This window comes from Corapipo altera, unplaced genomic scaffold, assembly GCF_003945725.1.
Source record: "Corapipo altera isolate COAL_440 unplaced genomic scaffold, ASM394572v1 1, whole genome shotgun sequence".
NCBI lineage: Eukaryota > Metazoa > Chordata > Aves > Passeriformes > Pipridae > Corapipo > Corapipo altera.
The window spans coordinates 2,947,356-2,970,908 of NW_020884873.1; the positions used below are offsets into that span (position 1 = coordinate 2,947,356).

The 23,553-nt window shown below is 40.5% G+C and overlaps 1 protein-coding gene across 2 annotated transcripts in view; it reads left to right on the forward strand.

The window, feature by feature from the left end:
- Positions 1-23,553, forward strand: part of PDE3A (phosphodiesterase 3A) — an 85,698-nt gene that overhangs the window by 16,988 nt on the left and 45,157 nt on the right. Inside the window, exon 1 of one of the 2 annotated variants that reach the window (XM_027661397.1) lies at positions 57-77. The exons of the other annotated variant lie outside the window; for it this stretch is intronic. The gene's annotated coding sequence lies outside the window, so the exon portion shown is untranslated. Of the gene's footprint in view, positions 1-56; positions 78-23,553 lie in introns of those variants that run through there. 2 annotated transcript variants of the gene reach the window in all.

Here is a 23,553-nt window from a genome sequence, read left to right on the forward strand (position 1 = left end):
ATTTTATCATCTTTCAGAAGGCAAACCAGAAAGTACTAATCCTAGGAAAGAACAGTTGTTCTCTTTTGGAGCACAGAGTAAGTACTGATGAAGGAGATCAGCTAGGCAGCACTCCTGGTGTAAATGTAATCATTTAGGTTTCAATGGCTTGCAATTACAGCTTAACCTAAATGGGTTGCTCTACAGGCAGAAAATCTAATTAAACCTAATGAGTCAGTAATTTATGTTTCCCATCCTATATACACCCCAATTCCCTAATCCCTATCACTACTGTAAATCCACTAGGAGACAGCTGGACAACCGAGGGTAGGGATGGGCTGGCCAGGCCAGGTAACCACTGATCTTCAAATTGAAGCCTTTCCCTCGCTGCTTCAGAGGTCCTACCAAGGATTATCCCCCATGAAATCTGATGGTGATTGCCAGATTTGAAATATATTTGGCTTTTGTTTTGCTGTAAGACTTAGTTGAGAGTGGCCAAGAGGTTTCAGCTGTTTCAGGAGAAGGGTTCTGAGGGATGGACAGGAAGAGGGGTTACTACGTTTTTAACTTTATTTCAGTAAAATACTGCCAATGTGTAAACAGAGAATGGGATATACCAGATGTTTTCTATCTACTAGTCTGTCATAAATAACTGGTATTTCCACTCAAGAATACTTGGTTGAGACTAGAGCATTTCTTAGCCTGTTTGGGTAATTTCTTTGGCTGCTGTAGGTTGGAGTTTGTTGACATAGTAGGAGCATATAGTACTTCCAGGAGTGCTCATTAGTTGTGGATTAGCACATATCTGTAATTACTGTACTGATTACTTCCCTGATTAAATGTAAAATGAATAACATACATGGTAGCATTCATATAAAATACAACAAATCAAAGATTTAGCTCTTTCAGAAGAAGTTTTGTGCTTCCCAGCAGGAGGATGACGGAAAGAATACATTTCTTTGATACAAACACATCATTAGTGGCTGTTACAGCAGATACAAATTTCCTTTGACATTCCTACTGAAATTAGATCACCTTCCCTTCCTCTGTTTTCTGGTAAAATTAATAAAATTACATCAACATTAAAAAGAATAAAAGGAACATGTGACCACAGCAAGGAGGCAAAACAGATTTCAAAGCAGATACCATCTTTTGTGCTGCTTCAATGCTGTGAACCCAGTATTGGATACAGTATATGTCTTCTTATCTAAATTATTTTATTAGAAATAGGAGTGAAATATTTTTAAACTGTTTTCAAAGAGAAGTTGTGATCTAATAGAAGTTCTGAATGCTTAAACATCCATTGTTGCCGTGAGGCATGTTGGTTTCTGGGGAAGGCAGCAGATCATATTCTATTCCTTCATAGAATAGATGTGGTACAGAATAATCTGTTCTTCTGCCTCAGTTTTGATCTCCCCCACCTCTGATTTGCTTAGTCTACCTACAAATGACAGTGCCTTGTCACTACTTGAGTTTTGGGGTGGGGATTTGTGATGTTTTGGGTTGGTTTTTTGTCAAAGACTTCCAAACAGTGTAAAATTTTGTGGTGAATACAACTAAAGAACATAGGCAGAGGGTCCAAAACAAATGCCTTTGAATCCAACTGGCACACTAGTAATTTTTAAGATTAAAGGGTTCTTTATAGTGTGGCGTCTTTGTTTCCTTCCTAACTTACCAAACTCAACCTGTTTTGGGAAGAGTATTGATTCTGGCAGTACACTGATGTGTAGGCACAAGCAAATTCGCTTCAGTACTGGGAACAGTTCAGCCTATACTGAATCAGGCAGATATCCTCAATAACATATCCAATTTCTCGGCTCACCTGGCTTGTCTACTTCAAGGAATAGAGAGATCTTTCCTGGTTAGATTTGATATCTGTGCCCCACTACATCACTCTGTAAGCATCACCATTAAACCACCCACCATCTGTATTTTATGGCAAGTGTCAGTGGCCTTGACTATCTGTATCTGCTCAACTATTTGCTTGCCTTTTGTGTTTTCATTTTCCCCCCTTCATCTTTGAGACAGTTGGGAAGAGGTTACTAAACTACAACTCTTTACGTGAGAGGAAGACACAGGGTGCAGAGGATATAGTTCATAGAAGGCAGAGCAAATTTTGTCCCAAAAGCAAACAAAAACCCCACCTGAACACAGCTAAAATCAAAAAAGCAGCACAGTATGGCAGGGTAAGTGCAAGTTACAGAGAGGTGAGGCTGTATCTGCCATGGCACATCAAGAACTGAGAGCTTGTGGGAGCTCTGGGGAGACAAGGTGAGCTGGCAGCAGGTCTGCTCAGGTGAGAAAACCAGAGGAAGCTCAGAGTCAGGACACAGTGCTGACTCTCCATCCTCGTGCTGATTGACAAGCACTTCCCTTCTTGCTTGAGATCAAAGCATCTTGTCTTTGTGCTGTGATGAAATAGTTTGGTACTCTACGACGTGGAAGCTCCACGTCCCCAAGCATCCTGTGCAGAAAACTGCACCAGGCAGTTGCTCCTGTGTTGTCATCTGCTGCCTCAGCACTGGCTGAACGTGCAGCTCAGGGCACAGCACTGACAGCTACTTGAAAAGCAATCCTGACCCAACAGGTCCGCCTTCTCCTTTTGCTTTCTCTTGTATGGATACAAAAAAATCTTCTGGACGAGTAAACCAGATTTAATCCTGGCCGTAAACTATTACCAGTACAGCCTCCTTAGCCGGCTGCAGGGTGTTTATCACCAGTGAAGCTGTGGGAGCAGAAAGAAAGCTGCCTTTGATTTACCAGTCTCAGATGACGTAGCAAAGATGTCAGGAAAATCATTTAAGGACCTGCTAACTGACCAGAGTTACTGAGTTTGTAGCAAACTAGGAATGATATGATGTCGTTTTGGCACTACTTCTTTTCCCGTGGTAGATGTGTTGTAACCCTTTTTGGAAAGTGTCTGTGTTTTGCATGTCAATGTGCTAATCAAGTTTTAGGTAAACTAAGACACAAAAGGCTTAGTCATTGCTTCAGTACTTTTCTCAAAACGCTTGCTTCCAGCTGCATGCACAAATACTTTTCTTGTACATAAATCCTCTTTCTGTAACAGAATTTGTGAAGTACAAAATAATTTTCCTTAGGTTGTTTGTTTGCATTTTTTTTCTTTTGCTGCATTATTTCAGAGGGGGAGAAATGCCAAAGAGTTTGTGTGCTTAGATGTGTATGAGTCAGTGACTGAAAGCATGTTTTATTCATCTCCTCGTTTTCAGACTGGAGATATTGTGGCCCCCAGCAGGCATGACTCAGGTGAATCTGTGCCACTGTCAAAGTACTCTGGGTTTTCATACCGAACCCTTAGCCCCATCTGACTGCACTCCTCTCCGAAGTTACTATGTAGCTTGGTTTTTAAAATATTTGCACTATTTGCAGACCTTCCTCCAAAAAAACCTTCCAAAAACAAACCAAAAAACTCCCAAAAAAACCAACTAAAAAGAATAAAACCTGAATTAGAAAGGAACCAAGACTAAGAAGGAGATAATGCTGAGAGAGGGCACACTGTTTTGCAGAGGAGCCCATATAGAAATGGAAGAGGAAAATTTAGAAAAGACTGTATCTCCCTGTCTCATCTTCCTACCAGTTCAGGATTCATCTATCTGGGTTATCCTGTGCTACTCTCCAGTGAGACAGCAGTGGGAATAAGCAGTGTAGCTGTCAGATGCCTTCCACCCTCTTCTTATTCTCTTAGCTTGAATTTAAATACTTTGAAGGTTAATACACTTAAATTCAGACACAGATTTTAACAAGAAACCCAAGTTTGTGGGTTTCAGTGTAAATCATTAGAATGCCAAATAACTGAGGCTGAATTTTTGAATGGTTGTTTATGCCAACAATTTATAAGACTAGAGGAAATAAACCTTTTCTGAACAGCTTTCCTAACAGAAAGTGTGACTTAAGCCAACAGAAATGTGCAAATACATAACTTAGTGCCAAAACTGCCTTACATGAATTAGATTTATTATACACCAGACAGAAAGAAATCCAAACATTCACTTCAGCGCTCATTCTGTGTTGAGATTTGAGTATGGGGGAGGGGGAATTTTGTGCAATCTGTGTGAGATAAAATGCTTGGGAAATTAAACTTTGGAAGAACCCCCCCAACCGTGACATTTTTTGCAGTCAGGCTCATGTGATCTCCTGTCATTAGAGTGTGGGTGAACTTCCTGAACCCTGACATTGCAACTCTGCTCAGTGTCACAGCTACAGCACGTCAAGCTCATAACAAAATAAACCTCCCACCGGAAACAACTTCACTTTGAAGTTCACAAACTTGCTCTAGTCTTGGTTTTAAAAGAGCAGTATCATATATCAAATACACTGAAAAGTTATTTCAAGCTACTTTTCTATGATAAAGCACTACAGTTTGGCCACTGCTTTAAGTGCAGATGTATTCATTGCATTCCAGCCCTTGCCAGTGCTTTATTTTATTTATGGCTTGCTCCCTTCTTTTTTTTTATTCTTAATAAGTGTTGGTAAAATCTGTCACATTGCTCCATGCTAAAGACTTCAACACAGTGGTAAGTTAAATTTAAAACTCTCCAGCATGATATATGTGTTAGATTGGCTAGCACAGCAGAGAATGCAGGGGTTAGCAAAAAGGCAAGTTCACAATCGTGAATCAGCTACCCTTTGTCAGGAATAATTTTCTCCTGATGAAACTGGAAAGTGAAGGCAGTTGGTGAAGCTTAGCTACAAGTACCGAGTTTCTACATAAGATAACACTGGATCCACTGACAGAGCTCCTGCCTGCAGTGGCCCTGATTTGGTGAAATACTTGACCTTAGGCACAGTTATAGTTTGAAATCTGCATGTGGCTTCCTGGTGGTTCCCCATTTACCTTGAAATCGTTTCTCTCTTCCTGTGGTGATAATAAAAATGTGGCTAAACCAAACTTTTAGTTACTTCTCTTAATGAGGACCACTGTCACCATTCAAAACTATGTTCTCTCAAATAATTATAATTGTACACACCTCTGCATAGGTTCTGAAGGCTGTTATAAAGATATTAAAGGACCTTAGAACGAGAACCAAATTTGGTAATACCACTATGAAGTAACTCAGTAATGAAGTAAACGCCTGCTTAACTTTCTGGATGGGAACCTGTGTTTTTAATTTTTTTCTCTTTGGCATCTTTTTGGAGGAGGTAAGATCATAGTCTCTCAGTGATCCACAACTTTGCATAGCTATTATGTCAGTAAGGTATTTGAATGACCTGAAATTTCTTACCATTGTTAATCCTAGTACAAAGATTTTATCTGGAGACCGTGTTGTTTTTGTTCTTCACACAATATTAACGTTTTTGCACTTTTAACCAAGTGGAAATATTTGATTAGCTTGTTTGCTAATGGCCTATAAAAATGTGAGCATAGCACCTGCACTGGAAATCTTTGATTGAGCTTCTTGTGATTTACAGCATTGTTGTAAAACTCAGTGAAACTGTCCCTGGATGAGGATGCACAGCCTTCAGGGGAAGCCAGTGAGGATTCCACGGGACCCTTTCACACATTTGATAAGCAGGGTGCTCTCAGCTTAAGGAGGGTGACAAAAGGGCACCTTGCAAGCAGTTTAGCCCTCAGTGCAGGAGGCCAGGATTTCCATATTTTACCTTCCCTCCCTGGGTCTGCAGTGGCTGCCCGGATTGTGTCAAGGCCACATTCTTTCCACTGCCAGAGGTGTTTATGGCGCTATCAGCTGTGAACTGGGAAATGCTGAGTTCTCAGCAAGGGGCTGGCACACAAACAGGGAGAGAGGAATCATCTCAACTGGCATGGCCACAGGGTTGTCCTTGTGTTTATATTAATTTTTTGATTCACAACTCGATATTGAATTCAGGAGTCTGAAGCATTTTTAAAAACCTTCCAGTTTTGCTTAACTTAACTTCAGTTAAGGTAATGACTTTGAGTTTGCAGGGATCAGACTAATGCAGGTTAAACTAGACCTGACCCCTCACCACCTCATGCACACAGGGGCTACGTAAGAAATGAAAGCAATTAATGTAGAATTCAATCTGTGTTTGGATTTGACAATCTCAGAGGTCTTGCCCAACCTGTATGATTCTGTGACTCTGAATTACTGCCCACGAGACCTCCAGGCTTAGGAAAATCCTTCAGGGCAACCTGAAGGGCAACCTGTCAGCCTGCTGTGCTGGATTTGTTCCAGTGACAGCTGGATTGAAACTTCCCAGCCCAGGTTGGGCCTCCATGGGTTTTAGCTGGCTCAACTCTAGTCTCAGCTGAAATACAGAAGGATCCCCAAGAGAAAGAGGAGGGCAGCAAAGGGGCAAGGGCCTTCCCTGAGCCCTGAGTATTTACTTCACATAGGAAGTCCACGAGTTGTGCTTATTGTGGTAGTTGAAACAGTGGGTGAATTGTCCCAAATAAACTTTCAGGTGTGCCTGGCAGGGGAAGATACAAGACTGATTAGAGAGAGAGAGAGAGAGAGAGAGAGAGATGACTTGCTTGGAGAGCAGAACAATGCAACTAGAAAACAGGAAATAGCAATAGGAAACTCTATCTGTACAAGAACAAACAAATATTTGTAGAGGAGAATCTGCAAGTGGCACCACTTTCCTCCCACACTGTGTGCTGTTGCCAAAGTGACGGGCTCCCTCTGAATAAGTCACTTTTAATGTATGCATAGTGAATGTCAGTGTGTGAATAATCCTCACAAATCTTGGAAAAGAGAATAATTTCAGAATCCTGGATTTTAGCTATCTCTCTGGACATTACGTTATCCAGAAGCTGCAAGTTCATTCAAGTAGAACTTCTGAGAGTCTCCTGGGAATGTAGCAATAGCCATTTCTTGTCTTAGCTGAGGAGCTCCAGGGTCTGCAACAGCTTCAGGGCGTGAAACTCTCTCAGACATTTGTCATACAGACAACAGGGAGGCTGTCTTTCTTTTGAGTGATATTTTGAAATGAAGGGAGAGGCATCTTGATGTTTTTTAAAGATAACACAGTCCTCAGGATGACCATTTAGATATAAGGGTTGTAGTTATTATGAGTTCAGTGAAATACTACCCTGGGACCAATGAAAGAAGGCATGGAAATTTCTTATTTATTGCTGTACATAAGCTTTACTGAAGAATGCTCTGAAGAGAATTGCTGAGTGGGATTTAGTTGTGAACTCTGAAAATATTTTATATTTAAAACAGACCTGATGGGATGCAGACCTGAGAGACAGGAGGAGAATTCAGAAAATCTCTGCCTTGTCTGTCACCTTTGTAGCTTTAAGTTTATTCTCCTACAGCTTCAAGTGGAGGCTTAATAGCTGTAAAATTATGGAAGGATTGTTTTGTTGTTTATGTATTTTATGAAGTCAGTAAACAAATGTTAAGCAGAAGTGATTATACCTGAAATGGCACCAAGGAATCTCTTCTCCAGCCTCTGATTCATTCATATGTCAGGATTTACAACTAACTCAATTAAATGCACACTTTCCTCATAATTGCCCATGTGCTAGCAGAAGGGAGTCAGTTGTCAGAGGCTTTGTTCATTTCTGGGTTGGCTGCCTGAGAACATAAGGATTTGGGGAGAAACTGTGGAATAACCCATAAATTTTCTTAATTGAATTGAGCATAAGCTTTCAGGCTTAAGATGTGAGCAAGTAAAACTTTCCAGTTTCCAGGCAGAGCTGTCTCCTTGCAGTTATTTACTCAGTGCTGCTTTGACTTGCTGTTAAAAAATTACACTGAGGCAGAGATTAGGAATTCAAAGAGCAGTTTTGTAAGCAAAAATGCCTCGGTTTCATTCAGTAAGAGGAGATGTGAAGGAGGGAGAAGGGGGGGGAGTGAACAGGGGAAAGAAAAAGGACTATTACTTCAGGCACGTTTGCATACCTCAGTCAGCAAGACCTTGATCCTGCAGAACCTTAAGAATGTGCTTTGTGTTGCACCACTTCAGTGAGACAACTTGGAGTATGTAACATTTGTGGCCCTAGATGTCAGGTCAGCCTCTCCCCTCCATCTCCCCCTCCTCATTGTAACCCATCCTCTGTGGTTCTGGTTCCTAAATTTTTGAGAAATAGTATTAAGGGATCTCATCCCTAATTAAAAGTAACTCACAAGCTCCTTTCATCAGGGTTTAAATGTGTCTCATGGAGGACACATCCATCCCTTTTAACGTTTGTTTTAAAGCAGTGCATTTTGATGTGGGAGAGATGCCTGCTTCACTTGCATGCACACATGTTCATAAGTATTATTTTAGCTCATCACAGAAAAGTTAACTTACATTATGGGCTTAGAGTGTCAGCATTTTACAGGAAAATTTGGTAATTTTTCTGTGTCAGGTGGCATGTAATACTTAGAAGCAATATTGTGCCTTCTATGAAATATAACTTAAATACCTGCAGCTTATGACATTATTCCTGCAGGATTTGAACATCTTTCTTACAGCATCTTAGGTCATTTATGTCTTGTCATCGTTAAATGTTTGTGTGATATTTCACTTAAAATTCTACAGAGTTGCTTTCATTGTGTTTCGGATCAGTGTGCACAAAATACAGTCAAAGTAGCCAAATGAGTGGTGCATCTTCCATACCCTGCAAAGTTACTGGTGTATTGCTGGAAGTTTTGTGTCTTTCCCTGTAGTCTACACTGAGAGATTTGTTCCTCGTGTACAAACTTTCAGCAACCTGACAAGGCGAGATAACAGAGAGGATACAGTGTGTGTTGTTTGATGCTTGGTAGGAGTCTCTGAATTCAGGGCACCAGGGAACCCACGGCTGCTCAGCAGTATGAAATAGAGGCAAGAGGTTACACTGGCCCTCTGTGTGTGCTTTGGGACTTGTCGGTGGAGAGGGAGCACCACAAGGTGACAAACTCCTGCTTTCTGCCAGGTGAGAGATTGGATGCACAGCGTTCTTCATTTACACCGTGTGCTCGCAAGAGCTCCCCTCCCCTGAGAGAACTGAAAACTTGCGAGAGTCTTAAGCAGTTACTCTGAAAACCTTCAGTAGATTAAGGGAGAGCAAGAAACACTGCTTTTTCTCAGGGAGAGCAGGGGAAGGCAGTGCATTTGCTGTGCTGCTTGCCGCAGATTTACGGGTCTCTGGGCTGACAGTGCTGCTGCAGGTTTTTAGGAACACCAGCCCGAAGTGCACCCGCACCATGGAAGTCTGCGTTCCTCCCCCTCCTGCCCAAGGCTTTTGATTTTTTGGGGGGAGGTAGTGGTTGTTTTTCTGCGCCTGCTGACGTCAACAAAATTGCCAGATGGCATTTCAATGCTTTGCAAAGAGACAGGAGCCTTTTATTACCGGAGTCACGTGGATTCCATTCATTTGCATTCCCAGAAGTGGTCTAAAGCTTTTGCTCACTGTATAGGCAAAGAGTGCTCTGCACCTTCGAGCAATCCACAGGGCTTTCTGTGGGATATTGTTACCTTAAGTGAATCCTATAAGTGGCATGCAGAGATGAAGGTTTTATTTCACATTGATTTGGCTAATGTTGAAATATTGAAAGTCTCTAGACGGTTGTGCTCTGCAGAGGTTTTGTGGGTTTCTTTTTAAAATGACAAAGGAATACTTTTGTGAATTTAGGGTAATAAACAGACTAGCAGGTTAGCCCTAAGAGGGTTATTTACAGACTCTCAGATCCAGGTTACTCAGTAAATTGTGGAACAAACATACAGGTCCAACACTGTGAAAAATATTGGCAGAGAAGAAGAGCTATCAGGGATTAGATTTTGAAGCTTTCAAGCTGTATCACTAGAGAGGGACTGTGACATGATCAATGAAATGGAACAGAGTCCCTTTATACCCTGAACAGATGACTGGGAACTCAGTACCAGATGCACAAGATTAAACCAATTTACTTTGCTGTGCTTGAGCCATCTCCAGAGCAGCTGGGCAGGGGACATGGCAGTGCTTGAAGGCCAGAACAATCTCTCACTGACATGATAACTTCAATACTACCCCTTGTCTGGCAGCTAACCCAGAAGAGGGAGAGTTTATGATTAGATTTTCAGTAGACCAAGACTTTGGAGAAGTGAACCTGGAGGAACCTGCAAGGCTCACAAGGGAACACATAAATGCTGGAGAAAGAAAAGCCAGACTTAATTTTGGGGAGTATGAAGACTTCTACTTCTTGCAGATTATGAAACTGGCCCTTAGAGTAGTTTCTCAGGTTAAAGGGAGAAGTGTATTTCTGTCTGAGAATGAAAGGTGGGAGTACTTTTCATTTTTCCTTGAAGCAAATGCAAAGTACCTTGGCTGGAGCACTCGGTGGTGATGCAGAAAGGAGGCTGAGTAGTCTGGTTTTGACATCTACATCACAATTTGGAACTAAAATTCCTCTAAACCTATCTGAAATTACCATAGGCTCCAGAATATGGGAATCTGAGCTCACAAACAAAGTTTTAATTACTCCTTGATTTTCTACCAATTTCAGCTTTCAGATATGCCCCTGCGGTGTCTTCTTGCTCAGTGTGCACTGCAGTGACAAAGATGTGTGTAAGTTACCAAGGGCCATCTGTCTGAAAAAAAAAAAAAATATGGGGCAACATAACCCTGTAATCATTCCAAGTGTGAATATTTTATGGCTTAACAAAGTGCTACTGAAAGGCACTTTGAAGCAAACAGCATCACGTACTCCCCTTTTCTGCTTGATAAGCCATGTGTTAATATTGCTTACCCTTGTCTTACCAATCTCCCAGCTGTATGACATGCACTAAGTTCTGGTGATTTATCATGGTATTCGGTGTATGTTAAGCATTGCTGCAATTCACATGGTGTTAAGTGGTTACAGAAGAACACACAAATAAATGTAATGAATTACTGGACTCTTTAAATTTGGTACCTCTGTATTCATGACTAGGAGGCAGAGAAAACTGAGCTGGCTCGGAGTAGACTGGTTGACTTTGCAGAGTACGAAGAGTAATAACCAACTTGACCCTGCTTTCATAACTCCATTCTTCAGCTGGGGGAAGACAGGGTACAGTTTCTTTAGGGCTGGCATCTCAGGGAAACTTATTGCTCACGCTGTGCTCCGATACCTAATTTAATTTCACGGGGGAGCAGCGATTGGCGTTCACATCGTGATTCACAGATCGTGGAGCAGGAAACAGCCTGTCAACTTCTAGGGAGCTGAAAGGGGGGGGAGAGTTGCTTAGAGAAAAACAAAAAAATCTGTTTTGTGAGGAGAATTCGGCTCGTGAGCACAGCAGGCAAACTTCAGTTCTGCTGTGACTCCTGCTGAAGTCAGGGGAGTCACTCTGCTGATTAATTTGCCCCTCGGTTTATCAATTTGTAAGGTCTTGAGTTCAGACAAGTCTTCTGGTGAATTAAACACAAAACAAAACAAAAAGAAATAACACTCACTCTCGTCTAGGATCAGAGGTTTTTGAGACCTCAGTATGAATGTGCCCACTCTGTACTTCCAGCCCAAATTAGCTGTATTCTGGATTTACTTCCACAGCCTCTGTAGTTTGTTCCCAATTGTAAATGTGAATACTTTGCATCTTTTGCAAATCACGTCAACAAACTGAAGGAAAGCATGCTTACACTAACATGTATGTGTATGCTGATGTCTCATTATTAGCATTTTTTAATATACTTTCATTTTCTCTCTTCTATTATTATGTTATGTGGATACTCTCAACAGTTTTTTTTTTTAAAGAAGTACAATAATCTTAAACTAAATTTAGGAAATATTTTCATGCTAAACACTGCACAATTATAGGTGGAGTTTAGTGTCTTCAACAGCTCTGCTAGCAGACAGAAATAAAACATGTGGAGAAGAGAGGCATGTATATGTTATCCTTACATGTCTGACTTACTTCCCTGCAAGAAATTCTGCTTACTTAATACAGTTGTCAGGCATTTCATGTATTGCTGGGGAGTTTTGTGTTCCTAGAGAAACGTCTGTAGTCCTTCTGCTGTGGAATATTTTAGTATAAGGGTCAGTTCAAAATGTTATGAGATTCCCTCCACCTCCCCCAGATACAGTAATTTCTTTGTTGTTTGTACAAGATTTTCAAGATCATTGGAAAGAATGTGAACAGCGAGAGACTACCGGCCTAATATATAAAAAACATGGATTAAGATCTTTTTCCTCCCAAATCAATGATAGCATTTCATGTGCACAGCAGAGTTACAGCCTTAATTTGAAGGAAGAATAGTGCCATCTGGTGATTCTTGGGAAAGGCTTTTCTGCACCTAAAGCTGCAGGATCACAATGCCCTGTGCGAAAAGTTCTGCCCAGTTGTGCCATGGCTGTTCCATTATATCCTTTCCTGAAGCACTGACTCAATTTAAGCTGTTACCTAGCATGAGGTATCCTAGGTAGTGTGCTCATTTAGGGAAGTATTTGTCCTCTAGTCTTGGATATGTATTGGAACCAGGTCTTCTGTAGTTCTCTCACTGTCATCTCCACCACGAAGTTCTCATCCCCATTTCCCCCTGTGATTTTCACTTCTGCAGCTGGATGTCCTCATAGATGTGCTGCATAACCCTGTCTCCTGCCCTCTCCCCTTTTTCTGTGCCGTTGACCCCATGAGACACTGGTGGACCATCCAGGAGGCAGTAACCCTTAGATGAGTGACATTTTAGGCTTCCTTGCTCCATCCTCCTGGGAACTCCCGGTCTGCATTGCTTGGCTTATAAGTGAGGCTGTGGCTCAGTTCCAGCAGAAGACCTGCTCTCTGATCTCCTTTCTCGTTATGTTCTCATCAGTAACGAAGGGCTGGCATCCAGATCATCACCAGTGCTGCTGCTGCCCGAGGGGAAACAGAGTTCAGCCTGCTGCTCTGGAGCCATGTGGGGTTTTCCACGGCTGTCAGCTTGGTGCGGGGAGAAAAGGCTGTGTTATGTTAAAGGTGGATTCATAAATTGTTTGTACAGAGCTAAATGAACGTCATTTTACGAGCAAAAATAGTTACTGTGTATGGTTAGTACTCTGCCAATGGACAGGTTTTATTTAAAATAATTTATTCTGTGCACTTGGTGAAACGTCCTTTAATTGGTTCACATTTAGGCTGGTCACGTAAGCAAGCCCTTAAAGTAGAGTAGAAACCCCTAAATTTTACCTCTAATCAGAACATGGTTTTATCTTTTTTTGACTGGTTACTGAGTACACCCAAATCCACACAAACCAGGCTTCAAAGTTGAATATGAAATCTTATTTGTAACTTGTCTTGTCTGCTTGGTTTTAGTTGGCATGGGCTCATATGGTCATCTTTATACACAAAAGATAAACTAGTCTTTAGAGACAGCTTTTAACTTGCATTTTCTTCTCTGTTTTAAAAAAAAGTCCAACTAAAAGTTAATTCCTTTCTTCCCAGTTATTTCCCCTCCCTCCATTTAAACTGAGCCATTAACATATGTAAGTGTGAGGTATGTTACTATGGCTCTGTATAGAATTGGATCATTATACAGTTAGTTATGGCTTAAAGGCATGTTTGTATCACGTCAGAAAAACACCATCCTAATTGAAGGCATCTTTCCTAAAAAACAGAACAAAGTGGGACCTCATCACGTTGCCATCTTGTGCCACCTTGATTTTATTGACAGGAAATCAAACACATTTCTTTGATCTGTCGGTGAAGAATAAGGGGGCAGATGGGAAAAAGTGTTGTGCATATTTAATTTGGTTGAGTATTTCATTTTGCTGTAACATCATACAGAGTGCTTCAGCTTTACCCTCCATGGCAATTGTAGCTTGCATTAAAAGAGGGAATGGATACAAATAATTTTTTACTTAGATTAAGGGCAGGCTTCACGTTCCTGGCAAAATACCAATATGTTGAGCGAGCATTACTGATATGCATTTTCTGTTCTGTGTTAGCATCTTGCCAGGAATGACAGTAATTAAAAGAAGAAATTATTTAAGTGAAGTGATTCTTCTTTCTAGAGAAGGTTGTTTCCTAATGTTGTTGCCAAAAATCTCACCAAATGCATTAGGAGCAGATGAAGGGCATACAGAGAGAATTGATCAGCAATTAATGTGTTTATTTTACCTTAATAGGATAAATAGGATATCTGGGGCGACTTGTAACACTCAGATTGAAGCAGTTAGAGAGATAATATAGAATTAGGAAGACTGAATCCATATGCTTCATCAGCTGATCTGTCAGAGCACCGTATGGCAAACAATTTTGCTTGTGGTCTGTTTCAACTTGTTAACAAATATGTCTGCATAAAGCTTTGTGATGAGAGATGTTCACCGAGGTCAGTGGTATGAAGTAAAGTGTTCTCTTGTGATTAAACTGGTCTTTTATCTCTGTTGTTCTGAGTTTAACCTCTCAAAGTAAGACTGACTAGGGGGGAGACCTTTAACTTTGATACCCTGTATTTGGTCACTAGTGTTAACAAACCTGAATATTGAAGTAATCTCCAGGGTCTAATCCATTATGGATCCCATTTAATTCAACAATGAGCCTCTGAGCACAAGAGGCACACTAAGCCTCTGCAGAAGTCTAATGCAGCAAAAAGTGCAAATGGGGACACCAGGCTGTTCTGCAGGACAAGAAGCCATAAGCTTTTTGAAAAAAAAAAACAAGAGGAATTTTGTTTCATCATTTTCAAAGCAAAAATTTAAGTTTTTGCAAAGTTGACATGAATTCTTGTCCCTATCTTTTATTAAAACTGCTTTAAAATTGCTGGAGCAAAGCCAAAACAAGCCCTTTCCTTTGCCAGAAATTCCAAACCCAATAATTTTTCTGTCAGGGTACAAAATGGTTTTTGTGTTTCTCTAAAGTTGTCAATACAGTGAGAATCCTTGAGCTGCCTAGTTTGAACCGCTGTTTCTTGTTTGTGAGGATGCCACTGTTCTCTGTGTAAGAGAGCTCTGTGGCAGAATCATGTGATTAGAACTGAAGTGTCATCAGCAAATAGTTCAATACTAATTATTAGGATTACTCCTGGGCTAAAATATCAAGGTTTTGTACCGATGCATCTTTCAAAGTGGTTGATTTTCAGTGGTAAAAGAGAGATTTGTATGTCGAGGCTTCTTTTTTATACCTCCTTTAAGAAATCAGAGAAGACTTTTAACCTGTCTGCCAGGACCTGTGAACAGGACCCTAGTAGCACTTTGGACATTTGACTTTAAAGGTTCAGAGAGTCAGTACTGCTGCTGTGTCAGACGGTTTGCTTGCTGAGAATGAGGTGCAAATTTAGGTGGGCTGCATTCACTTTTTCTCTTTTAAATGTAATTTCAGTGTTTCTCTTGTGGCAGTTCACTAACAGTCCTAGTGGTAGAGTTTCAGTGGGTCATCTTGTCCTTTCAGATTCAGTCTACCTACTCCACTCAGTAGTAGCAAGTGCTTCTATTGCACTGACTGGTGCATCATCACTGATTTCTTACTGGAGTAGATGCAGATGAACCACTAAAGTTCAGCCTCAAAAGGGGATTTAACATTTTTAAAAAAAGAAACAGTTGATTTTTTTTTTGTTAATATCCACATCCAAGCAGAAAACATAACTCACTGCAGAGAGTTATCATTGTCTAGTTGGGTTGCCAGCATAAGCACCAGTGCTTCATGATCTGTGTCTGTTTTTTGGTCTCTATGGTTCTGTTGCCTTTTGTAAATGAGAAGCTGGTGCTGTTAAATTTAGATGTGAGTTTGAATCCAGGCTTTCCAAAAACACAAAAGTGTTTGGCCCTTATAAAAAAGTGCAGACCCTGAGCCAGACAGTCAAAGTTCAGTATGGTGAGATATTCATGATACAGAAGCACAGATTGAATCAATCTCTAATTAGAATTGAGAAGCAACCAGGATGTCATAATTGGGAATATTATGTGTATTTTATTTTTTTTTCTTAAAATACAAGTAAAGACTCACAACCTAAAAGACAGGAGTTGAAAGTAAGACTTTTCTTAGGTTAAAACTGCACAAGACAAATCAGTCACCAGCTTCATGGAGGAAATCAGAGATTGCTGAGATGACTTAGAAAACCCTAGAACCTTTAGCATGCAGTTTGTAGATTATAGGCCATAACAGAGTGGCTGAAAATGGCCATCTGATGCAGGCACTGACCTGTTGTGATCAGCTGTGTACCTTATATCTCAGCAGGCAAATGTGGGTTTTTTTCCTCATTCGTGACAGCAAAGGCAAAATAAGCCCATGGTATAAACTAACCTAGTGTGTCTTTAAGTTGGTCCTTGCAGGTCAAGGATGAAGTAGGTTGAAAGCAGTCCTCAGGGCTTGCTGATCTGTCAGTTTATATCTGTGCTAAGTGAAAAAAATCATTTTAATATCATAGAAGACATGTAGAGGATAGTGTTTTATTTTTCTTGTATATGAATTATTGTTTGTCTCTGTTCTGATTTTCATTGAAATGCCTGCCTACAGATAATCTAGGAAAGGTGGGGGATTTTCACATATAGTGCATGCTTAGTGTGCCTTTTGCAGGTCCTGGCTTTAGATGTTGAAGTAGCTTGTTCTTTAGAGAAATTACAGCTCTGCAGCAGCTCTGATGAAGGATTTGGGGGCTGCAAGTCCCTAAGGCTACAGTTGCTTTTCTTAAATGAGTCATAATAGAAGAATCCAAAGCCAAGTGTTAAAGAAAAAATGATTAATTCTTTTCACAGAGGAGTTCATTAGTGACATAAAGTCACGAGAAAGAGGAGGAGACATCTGTAACACTAGATGGCTATTAAATGGTATTAGTGTGAGTGCTTAAAATCAAAAGAACTAGAATAATGCAAACCACAAGGTCTGATGGAGAAGAAAAAAAATGTTAAATTTTGGCCAATTTGGTTGAAGTGAGGCTATTTCTTGACTTTGGTGTGCACAAGATTTATCCTTTTCAAGAGGTGTAGAATATCTCTGCCTGCCTTTGGCTTCAGTGAAAGCAAGTTCTTAAAAATGGACCACTAAATATCATTAGTGTTCTTGGTTGCCTGGAGAATTTCATGAGGTCTTTGTGCTCTGTTGCTACGGCGTATGCAAAACATGGCCCAAGATATACATCTGGCTCCTGCTGTCATTTCCAAATCCCTGCCATAATTTCAGTAAGAACAGACTGAATGTTAAAGACACTTTATCTACAGCTTCACTGATGATTATTTCCTAGTTTCTCATTTTCTATTTATTCTGGTTTTCAACACTCAAAACCATCTTAAAACCTCCCCGAGTTTGCTCTTTTCAGTTTATTCTCCTGATGGCAACTCCTTTTTAGCAATTGAAAATACGTTTGACACCCTCTGTAGAAATTCTTCCCTCCCTACCCCCAATCTTTTGTCTTAATTTAGCACCTGAATTTATTTGTATTATATTTTTAATGATATTTAGTAATGCTCTTCTTAATACTGCTAAAGAGTTAGTGAAGAACTGAGGTGGATGTGAATCTTTAGCTCGGGTTATTTTCACGCCTATTTCTGCAGCTTGCTGCTAATTGTGATGTCACTTCTCAACTTGCTTCCCAAAAGAGCCTGAAATACTTTGAAAGGGAGAAAATACGGCATTATAGGGCTCTTTTGGCTTTGTTCTGGTGTAACTGAGACTGTCGAGTTGAAAATGTGGGAGGATTAGTTAGTACGCAGGAGGCAGAATGGTGATTATTGCTTTCAATGGATCTTTTTTTAACTCATGCTGTGTGTTTGGCTGCTCTGTTTTAGTTCACCGTAGAATTAAAATAACTTCTCGTGCTAAGCAGGGATATTGGAGCTGTAAACTCAAATGGATAAGATCACCAGGTATTAATAGATGACATGTCCTCCGCTGCGTGTGCACCCAGTGCCCCGCTCCTGCTGGGTCCCCACTGGTGTTCCTGCAGCTCAAGTTGAGGCTGAAGACAGTTGTCACTGTTTGCTTCACATGAACACAAACTATCAGCTTCAAGCCACCAATTTGTGACCATCTGATGTACAAATTGAAGAACAATAGTGTAAGACAATTGAGGACAGTCTCTGAAGTAGAGAATTGTTTTCCTCACTCTGTGTTATTCAAAGCAGATTTGAACCCCGCTTAGAATTTAATTTTTCCCATCTGCTGTGTTTTAATGAAAAGCAATAATTTTTAAAGTTCCTAGTTTAGTTGGAGTGGTGTCTACTTTTTAAATAATAAACCCTGACTGTTTGTGACTGGCTGTGATCTGCTCTACGTCGTCAAGTAGTTCTTCTGGCTGGAGTAATCGTGATAGTTTAATGTTTTTAGGCAGCCAAATAGCACGGAAAGTCCCTTGGAATTGGGTGACTGAGTCCCCAAGGCTCTGCTGAGAACATCAAACATAGTGTCAGAGTTTCCACAAGGTTTGCAAGCTGTGACCAGCGGCTCTTAGCCAGGAAGTTCAGCCTGTGCTGTTGCCTCCTTCCAGGAGCTGCTTTCCCTGGATCCTTCTTGTGGCATGCCTTATGCAGAAGGTCATCACAAGTCCCTGAGTGTCTTCACTTGGGCTGGGATTTCCCCAGGAGCCCAAGGCAGAGCACATGTACAGCTGTTTACAGAATGCCTGTTGCTCCCCATGGCCCACACTCTGGGGACAATCCTTTGCCCCCTTCTCCTATGCTTTCTGGAGTTTTCCAACTGTGTTCTACTGTGGCAGCGGGAAATGTGGAAAATTAAGTACTACTTCATGTCAGTACCAGTGGAGTTAGTTAATTTGAGGTCCTTTCTGTCAGATATAAATGACAGGGAATTAAGTTGCATTGGGTTATGACCAGAATTTGCATCCACTCGGGTGCAGACTTTCCTAGTCTGTAGACCATGAATCTTACCAAATCTAATCCTCCCACTCCTTCAGATTATTTCTGCATCTATCTTTTTATTGCTGCTTGGCTGCCAGTGTCCACAAAGATATTTTCTTTTGGAGCATGCAACGAATCTGGAAAAGCTTGCTAGGTGACCTGAAAGTAACAACTGATAGTCTGCCTTGAAAGTTACAGATGGCACCAAAACTGCCTAGAACTCAAATGTGTTCTCTGTTTCTCTCTCTCTCTCTCTCAATGGGTCAGTTTGTCTATTGAGTATGATGTGCAAAAAAATCTCCCACATTTTTTTTTTTTTAATTTAATGTAGATCTCTTTGCTAAAGCAGTGAGACAGACTTCTCTCTGAGCAGCTGTGGTCCACCCAGAGAGGTGCTCACCTGAACCTGGTGGTATCAGTGCAAGCAGTTACCTTGACATCATCACTCAGCAAGAGCAAAGAATAACTGTGGTGTAAATCTGAGTTGCAGACTGACAGTGCAGTTTGGATAAATGTGGTCCTTTTGGAATGTTGAGCACAGTGCTCTAGGACCCACGTGCAGAGGTGTGCACACTTAGGGCAGGCAGCATCCTCGGGCACCTTGGTGGCTGGTTTCTGACAACCCACAGAGGTCATGCAAGGCTAGCTTTGGTTCTGTTTTTCCCAGAGACTATATAACCAAATCTGGACATATCAGGACAGGGGAAGCAAAAGGCCTTGCTGTACCTTCAGTGCTTGCTGCAGATTAAATGGTATCAGTTTACTAAGAATTTTTAGCATGGATAAAAACCTCCAACAGTCTTCTTGTAAATGTCTGAACGATTTTTCTCAAACGCTGAAAATAATTCACCCCAGACAAATACCTGGCAGTATATGTTTCAGTCTGAGCTCTTTGGCTGACAAAGCTGTCACGAACTGAAAGGCCCTGTAATGGAAGAAAGTTAGTCAGCTGTAACTGTGAGCTTTCTGAATAGTGTCACCTAAGGTAGAGGTGCAGGATGTGGGGATGGCAACTGCCGCCCCAGACAAAGTGTGCTATAGACAGTGATACATTCCATGGGTTTTATAAGAAAGGAAAAAAAGTGTTTCCTTCTCAAACCAGTGTCTCTTTTTTAAAGAATGCTGTTATTTTCTTAAAGAATGCTGTTATTTTCATTCTGGTTTTCCAAAGAAAGTTATCTTACATGATCACACTCCTCTCTGATGGTTTCAAGCAAATGTGGCAGATGGGAAGAAGTTTCAGAGATTATTACCTTCCTAGAAGTTTTATGTCAGCCTATGGTGGGATACCAGAGGAGGGTCCAAATCAGTGGCCTTGCTTGGTAGTAGTTGACTGGCAGTTTAACGTAGTGTGAGCTTAGAGAGAGCCCTGTATAAGGCTGCTCCACAGCACACAACGTGTAGCCTCAGGCAGGGCTGCCTCCTGCTGATTGTGTGACCTCAGGGCTGTTGCTGAGGAAAGGGGTCTTTGCAATACTGTGACTGCTGAGGGGACAAAAAGTGTAACTCCTTAGTGAGACCCATCTCATTAGATCCTGTGTTTGCAGAACTACTTTTAAAAATTTCCTCTGGCTACTCCGTGATCCTTGGACTCTGGCGTCTTGTGCTCAGGCTACAGACACACTGCATGTGGCAGTTGTGGCATTTTCTGCTCTGCAAATCAGAGTTCAATGTAATTGTTATCAGGAAGGTCTGCTCTTATTATGGTAGTGCCGTTCCAAACATCTTATAACCAGGGCTGAAACCAAAATTCTTATGGCTCACACAAGATCCAGAGTCTTCCCTCATTATGGGATCATCTTTTGTGCTTCAGTGTCTGGTTTACAGTTATCTGGCTCTGGGTGCTTTAAAGACTCAATAGCAAAGCCAGTGATCACACTGGTGCTTGGGAAAGGTTTTTCTTTGATCAATGTGATGAGACAACAGGAAGATGCTATTTTCAGTCCTAGCAAAGAGTGTGCCTTACAGAGCCTATGGCTGGTTCACCTCCAGAGAGCAGTAGGAATGTTGTGCCTCAATAAACCGGAGAAAAGATTCTCATAAACATCTTGTTTGCTCACCGAAGAAGAGAAAACCTGAAATCTTGTGTTAGTACAAAATAAGAGAGAAATAAAAATAAAAAGACTTCTGCAGCTTTTAATACAGAAAAGTGAAATGTCAAAGAATTGTATGCACGCTTCTCTTTCTCCTTAGTCATTCAGTGGAAGGTGGAGTAGTTAAGTCTGTGGCGCCTTTAAAATGATTCATTATTTCCATAGAAGCCAATTCATGTTTATCCTTCAAATTGCTCTGCGGACATTAAAATAATGGAGAATTATATTTGCTTTTAATTTTGTTTCCAGACATCTTGGCCTGAACATTTATGATGTGACTTGGAAACTACATCAAATGTTGATTTATAGTTGCTTGTAATTGTGTGAAGATTGAAGATACGTTGGATGCTGCTTATTTAAATTCTTTTTTCCTCCTCGCCTCCCCCATCCTTTTGCTTACAGAGTGTTCTTGAGTGTAATGTGGTGAAAGGCCAGCATCTCTGCCTACAGTACTTTTCCTTGTACAAGCCACAGCAAATAAAGATTTATTTTTTTTCCCCTAACATGAGGCTGAGTGAAATGAATTGTGGTTTGTGTTAGATAATTGGTTTGGTTTGGGGTTTTTTTTATACTGAAGTTTTGACTAGTTTTGTGTTGCCATGATAATCATCCTTTTTGTAGGGTGGAAAGAACAGTATTTTTTAGTTAGACTGGCTGAATTCAGTCATATGAGATTCATATACAAAATATCAATGGGGAGGGGAAAGACTTTTATTTGCATTAAGGTATCCCTTAAGTGTATGGATGTCAAATTTGCTTCACAGGTGAGTCAACAGAAACAATTTGTAACCGAAATATATCTATCAGGTCTTATGGGTAAAGGAAATTGTTATTCCTATTTTCCTAAATTCATTTCTCCTACACAGTTCTATCTGCTTTTCCCCCTAGCCAGTAAATAGCTATTCTTAGAGTGAGTTTTATGCATAATATAGTTTAACAAAAGAAAATTAATGGGATTTTGTGAAATGTAATAGAAAAGCCCAACAAAGGTTATGCAAATTTTGAAAGTTTATTTTCTAGTCCTGTTACAGAATCCAAAACAAACTATTCAAACCCAAAAATTCTAAGTGTTCTTTAAAATTTGCTAGAATATTGTTTTCATATTTAGAGTATTCCTTGCAGATAAGTCTCCTGCCCTGACAAAAATTGTCTGTGTGATAGTGGGACATGCTGCTTATGGTTTGGTCCTGCAGCAGTGTATGTGCTTCTTGGCACATCAGAGTTTTCTTTTAAATTCCCACCAATGCAAACTTAGATGATTGCACAGTTGGCACTGTGAACTATCCATGTCTGTCCCCAGTCTCTGATGCATCCCGATGTGATCTGGCCAGCTTACTTTTTATATGCATTCTTTGGGAGAAAACCCTTTTTATTTATTTCTGTACATGAACAGAAGCCCCAAAACATGCTGCAAGCGCATTTGGACCCAGTTAGGAATTCCAGGTCGTACCACAGCCTAAACCACTGTTTTTCAGCATTATAAGGAATTAATTTTTCTCCTTATCTTAGTTAAAAGTGAGCATGCTTAGTTGATCTGGATTTGTTCCTGCCCTGGAGCATTTCAGTTTTAGTCACTGCATGACATTGCTTAAATCAGGAATGGAATGAAGGCACAAATTGAACAGTAAGCCAGTCTTCTCCAAAATTCATGGGAGAGAACTGGATTCACAATTATTGGCATAGATGAGCAAATGAATACTGACCAATGTGCAATTAAATTCACCTTAACTTAGCTCTTTGTTGTTCTGTTTTATCAAATTAGTTGTTTGTTAGTGTTGATTGCAAACATCTTATTCATACCACTATTCCCAAGTATCTGGCCTTTGAGTTGCAATGAGTAAAGTGCTTTGGAAAGAATCCAAATCAGTTCATACAGAGGCTATGCATGTAAGAAGAAAACTACTTACAAAGTCTGAACATGGATTTTATATGCACTTTTACCCTGGAAAAAAAAGACACTGTGCATATATATGTGTGCAAATGTGTGCATGTACAATTACATCAATCTAAAATTTTCAGCAATTTACTGTCTTGCTTTCACATCATCATATGTCTTTTAAAGTAAATTCCAGGTTTTCTAGCCCTTTAAGGAAAGGCATTTTTATTTACTTTCTGAATAATGGTTTCCAAAGTATATGCAGTTCTCTACTGTTTTGTAGTAGTGAATCTGAAAAATGAAATATTTTAAAATGTTTTCATGCATTCAATTTGTAACTTTTTTAGAAATTAATACTTTAAATACCTGTAATTTTATCTAGTCAGACTAGCCTGGCAGTGCTCTAAATTCACCCTGAGACAGATGAAATATTCGAACTGTTTGGAAAAGAAGGTACTTTCCTGTATACAAGTACTGTGCAATTAAATTACAACATATAAACCCTTCCAATTTAGGATGTGTGTAAATGTACTGAAATTGGTGGATTAGAGCAGTGTTTACCCTCTTATAGTTCTTTCTTCAAGAGGGATTTAAACTTGGTCTGTTGTTCTTTTACACATGCCCTCATTCTGAGGGTTCTAAGTATTATGAGTAATTCAGACAATACTCTAACTATCATATACTCAAATTTAAAGCAGCTCAATACAATACAGTGATGTCTTTGAACTGTGTAAAATGTTTCCACAGTCTTGTGTAATGCAGCATGTCATGCTGCACGTGTTGATGTTCTGTGGTGACCCTGGTTGGGCTGTGCTGACGGGGTTCACGTCTCATTTTCAGTCTTGGTGAGGGAAAATCAGTGTGGATCTCCTTACAGGCATGGTGCTGACCTCGCTGGGCATACTCTGTGCAGGTGGGATGGATGGGTGGATGACTGCATGGGTTTTACCGTGCACTTGGTCCTGGCATA